This window comes from Atta cephalotes, assembly GCF_000143395.1.
Source record: "Atta cephalotes unplaced genomic scaffold scaffold00062, whole genome shotgun sequence".
In the NCBI taxonomy this organism is placed as follows: domain Eukaryota; kingdom Metazoa; phylum Arthropoda; class Insecta; order Hymenoptera; family Formicidae; genus Atta; species Atta cephalotes.
This window is the reverse complement of record NW_012130126.1, coordinates 1252310-1258309: the sequence shown is the minus strand read 5'-3', so window position 1 is coordinate 1258309 and position 6000 is coordinate 1252310.

Sequence of the window (6000 nt, the reverse complement as noted above, 5' to 3'; positions counted from 1 at the left end):
GAGAGAGAGAGAGAGAAAGATCGACTATATGTTTACTACTTCGCGTTTTGACCGGCAAAATGAGCGAGAAACGCCTGTGTAAACTTTGTCATTTTAATTTTTAGCAATGGTATTCGAGTGACAAGAGTAATTACTAATTAATTAAATGATGACGAATGCGTGCTCGTCGCTCAAAGTTTGTCGTTGTCGGTGGCGCGTACAGGAAGTCGCGAGAAATAGCCTAGTGCAATAAAAGGAAGGACGTGGACGCGTACGGACACGATCGGATATTGCTATTCTTGTCCGCAACAAGACCGCTCGGTCGTTCGCTCCGGAGCCTCCAGCGCCCGCAGCCAGACGCTTATTAATCAATTGATCCCCATCAACGGATTAAAAAAAAGGAAAGAGAGGAACGTAAGCTAAGCGCCCTTCTCCTCGCCAAGAGCGACAACCACGTTACGACCGAACACGAATACGGTGGGGCGAAGGGGTACGGGAGAAGGGAAAGAGGTGGTGAAAACTCGGAAAGAGACGAGTTTTTAGTCGCGGCGGTACTACAGTGCCCTGCTGTATCCACTAACCTCTGCGAGTTACCCAGCAACCAAAGAAGACTGAAAAACCTCCGACGGCGGCATCAGTTATTATACGATTGCTAATATTAATAACAATCAATTTATTATATATATTATTTTATTACTATCATTTCTATTATTGATAGTATTATTACTACTACTATTATCCGCTTATAATTATCGTTTTGATAATTGGTATCGCTGCGCATCTCCGTCACCTTTATTGCTCTTTATCTCGCGATTGTTGTGTGGTAAACCTAAATTATCGTCAAAATATATTTATGTTGTACGTTGCATACTTATATATGAAATCTCGTATGAAACCATTCGATGAGAAACGTGGCGACTTGTGCCGTTCTCCACGAATGAACAAACGGTAATATTTGTTAATGCGATAACACTTGTTATTATAAGTACGTAATATTTAAACTGTATTTATTATTAGGAATAATCCTTTTAAATTAGATCTTGTACCGGATTGTCTAAGACAAATCAATTTTCATGTTCTTTCACAATTGCTATTTAAATTTGCGACATTTGCAAGGCGCAAAACATGTAAAATGAAAGAAATGTAATATATATCGATCAAGATTAGTATTTCAAAAATTTTTTTCAATGACAATTTCCCTGATTAATTCAAAATTTCTTTTAATTTCGCATTAATTACAATTGGCAGTTCTCTATAAATAATCTTTCTAAAATTTTTCAAATATTAATTTTAACGAAGTCGGTACGAAAGATTTGCCATATATACTTATTTAATCGTATTTCTTTATGTAACACTATTTTGTATAAGTTTTGAGAAGCAGGAAGATGAAACTGAATACTAATAAGGTATTCCCGACGCGAAGAGAAAAAGGGCAACTTCGACCGAAAACTCTGATTAATTTAATCGATTTGACTGGTAGAATTGCTCGTAGCAAAAATTTCTAGGTGAATAATTCATCACTGCTGATCTCTAATCTTGCCTTCTATGTATTAAGAAATTAATATAGTAGAATTCTATTTATACCAGCAAATTCACTCTATTTATACCAATAAATTATACTCAGTTATGAATTCATAGTTGAGTTCCTATTGTCCAAACTGGAAACTAATTGTGCTGTAATTCGGATAATAGTAGAGCCTCTCTAATCAGAGACTGACTATATGACGGTCACTTTTGATTGATCCGACATTTTTCGTCAACTCGTATTCGTCAGAACAGACCGAGTATATATCTTCTTGTCTCTTGCATCACTGCAGAGTGAGAGGATTTTGCCATAATATGTTCTTAATGAAACACATTAGATGTGAGCCTTAAAAAATTGGCCAATTATAATCGATTTTCTTCTCACATTCAACTGTGATTGATCAGTTTCTTAAGGTTTAAAATTTACTACACCTGTTGTGTTCCGGGACTTATTGGCCAATCCCTGATTAGAAGATTTCTAGAATCTAGATAATAGAAGCTCGATGTGCTTGGCTTCAGTTTTCTAAACGGCAGAGAGTTAATGAACCTTTATTATCCAAATCGATAATTGAACAGTCTTGGTCTACGATATTTGAATAAACGGAGTTCTACTGTAATCTTATTCAAAACAAAATAGTCTTACAACCGTGCGAGTGTTGTTCATCGATAAACTTGAATTTTGGTCGAAGTCACTTTTATCACTACGAACGTGGTACCGAATATCGTCTTCAAAGCAATATAATCTAGCGGCTGCATATAACGAAGCCAAGAAAACCTGTACGTACCGATATTGTGGTTCGAGAGAATTTGAGCACTTAAGCAAGTCAGAGAATATCGTTCGATTTAGGCTCAATTGTTACAGCCGCGAAAACTTTGTAGGCTTCGCTCGCTATTTCGATGTCATGATGAAATGTTATTCGACGTCGTGCGTATCTCGCGCGGAGGCGTTGATTCACCGTTTACCGTAGGTGCCTTATACTCGACAGTACGAATACATACGTAGTCAGCTGACGTCGACGTCGCCTATGTTCGCGTACACGAACGTTTTGTAAATAAGCGCGTACAGTTAAGCGGCTAGAATGGATCTTATTCTGGCGATGGACGTCAGCATTATACACTGGCGATTATTATTAATTATTTATATCTTATGATGTAATTTTTAGTGCTACCCTGAACTCCTCTCCTCCACCCCCCTCCTCACCCATATTACGTTTATTACGGACTTGCTATCGTCATGATTATTTAAAGTAATCTCCCGCAAGTTGTCAATCTTGATATTAAACGAGTTAATATTAATTATTGGATAAGCGATATGCTCTTGTACCGATATGCTTTATGTATACACGCTGTTTTAATTTAAAATCGACGCGGTCTCTGTAGCGCTTACGTCTACGCTGGAGGTAGAAATGTGTGTGAGAAGCTCGGTCTTTATTTTTTATTAAACTTAGCCAACAGGAGTTAGCTGACGAAAGATAAATAAAAACGGTGTATATCATAAAACTGGCGTCACGTAGGAGGGTTGCCGTTGCTCGTTGCGTAAAACTTGAGGGAGGAAAAAGAAAAGGCAAGGAGCAGACGTTTCTCGAATCGCATCGGGATTCGTTTTATGCGAAATTGTGCCAATTGTTGCGCTGAAATAGAGCACGATTAATTCAAGCTGTAACGCTGAAGCGATGCTAATGTATACGTGAAATTATCGTTACGGAGGAAATGAATTTGTACATTTTGTTCTCGCAGCGCGTTCGACGAGTATGACGTCCGTATGATGTAAGAATTCACTTTTTCTCGTATATTCATGCGATCATGCGAACGGCGATCGAAACTACTATTTTTTTTTATACAACGCGATAATTTTAATTAAATCTTTTGTATTTTTGTGACAAAGTAGGCTGCTGAGAGACGCATGACGCACACTTCGATAGTTTTGTAGAGAATGGAGATCGATGCTATTCTGTACTGTGCCAAAATGATTTATTAATTAAATGCCGATTATTATTATTACTATTGCTATTAAATAAGTAGAACAGCCTTACAATTTCCCAAATAACGAGACATGATCTTATTCATGTTTAACTTTATCAACGGCTGCGTTTAACAGAAAAAGCTTTGCAATTGTAAGATTGTTTAAATATTGATTCTTGCCTTTAATTTCTCACTGGATTAAAAATGTATAAATTGAATAAAAATATATAAAGTTATACTGAAAAATCTTATAACAATTGCAAAGTTGCTTTTTTTGCTAAATGTAATCATTTAAGTTTATATCGGTTCACATTTTGTTTTTAATGTATCGTGATCGCGGAGCGAAAAGTACACGACAGGCAATATATACTGTAGACTAACATAAGTGCTTTATTTTCGAAAAATATTGTGTATACAAAAATATATACTATCTATAATATATGTAATGTATATTTTCGTATATCTTTGAATGCAATATTTTTCGAGAATACAGCCCCTGTACGTTGACCCCCATCAGACAGACACATTAACTTTACCAACCGTTGGTCCTATGCCACCGCTGATCTCAATTTGTACCTGAAGAAAAAAGCATTATTGTATTCCTATTAAGAATTCGTGCGTCTGTAGAATGCCAAAGGATGATAAAAAAAAGAACGTAGCTTTTCATAGTTCGCGCGATTAAGATATCGCCGTCTATACTAAATTTTAACGAGACAACAGTCGATAATTGTCGCGAATTCTTGACGTAATTTTGCACAGTCCGAGATCTCGAAAGCCCTCTTTAAAATCTAAAAAGGGGCCACTGTCACGTACCTCTGGAAAGCGAGTTCTTCCTCCGCAACTACAAGTTCATCAGAGCTGTCTTCTGTGATAATACGAACGTCGTGACGCATCAAACAATTTCAACAATTGCTGAGGATTCCCACATAATAGTAAGCGGATTGCTTTGTCTCTCGGAATATCTTTTTCCCGCGGAATATCCCGCGTTTTTGATGCGCGATATCATAAGATACTGGAATTATTTCCGGACAGTTGGAAAGAAATGTCAAGAATTCACACCCCTCTTCAACGAATGAATATATGATTCACCAATTGTGGGAACCGAATAGGTGACCACCAAAGCATGACTCACGAATTCGATTGATATTCTACGCATTCTTAATCCCGCGGGTTTCTCGACGGTTAGCCTTCGTTACCGCAAAGAAACCCGTTCTCCAGCGATTGGGATCGATCGATTGGCATACGTACTTCGATCGTGGACTAAAGGAGACGGGGCGGCACTGAAGGTGCATCGAGGACCTTCTGATTGTCCATGTCGGCGCACGTCGCGTCCATGAAGAAGTTCTCCATTTAAGGATCACCGTGTCGACGATTAACAGGACTCCCGTTAACGAAATTTCATTTCGTTCTTGTGACCATCGTAAGTACAATTTATTTACTTGTGAACCTATCTCGTCGATTCTCTCCAGAAGTTGCTTCATGCCCGTTGATTCTTATACGTGCGTTACAAACACGATTGCCAGCATTGGTGTTTTGCGATAATCTCAATCAAGGTCGATCAGATCGAACGGTACACCATATATATTTTGTTTCCAAAAATTTTATCTAAAATTAAAACCTTATATAATAAAAAACTGCTTTCTCTCTCTCTTGTCTCTTTTTGTCTCGATATACATATACTTGATACATTTACGCCAATGCAACTGCAGCCATGTCAGCAGCACATTCCCCCCCCCCCCTGCATACCGTATTTAGCGGTCATTTATCCAAGCAAGCTTCCATGACCGGACGTACTTAGGATCAGGGTGAGCCTGTTCCCGGTATGAAGCGTACCGTAATCCCTTGATGTCGTCGATTAACTGCGAAAGGAAACCCCGGCAATATATCTCCGGCAGTTTATCGCTTGACTCTGCGGGAATTATCGTGCATGATGTTAAATCTGTTGATGTATATATGAAATGTAGTTTCAAGGTGAAATTTTGCGTAGTCCCGGAAATATCGGGCATATCTCCGGATGAAGGTGAAAGTATTTAAGCTGCCTAGGGGAGTCCAATCTGAACGGTTATTGCTTTGGTATACAAAAGTGTAAAGTGTATACTGTTTTCTTAAAATCCTCCATCTAATTATTTCTATCTATGTCTTCTTATTATCTAATCTTAATTATATCTATTATGTTTTCTTTATATACGATTATATTATTTTACGAATGATTATGTAAAAAATAATTTTTGAAATTTTTTGAAATAATTAAAATGTTAAATGACTCTGGTTTTATATGTACATAAATATTTTCGCTATAATTCAACGAGTTATATATGACACTATCGAATGATAAATATCTTGATACATTCAGATACTAATTCGGATAATTTTATTATCATTCGTAAAATGAAATAGATTCGAGTATCTTTACGGAGAATTTCTTATTTTTATAGAATTATACGAATACATACATCGAACTTGGTAATATCGAGATATTTTATGCTAGACAGAGCAACAAGCAGATAGGTCTTCCGAGTATCAGCAAGTAAACAA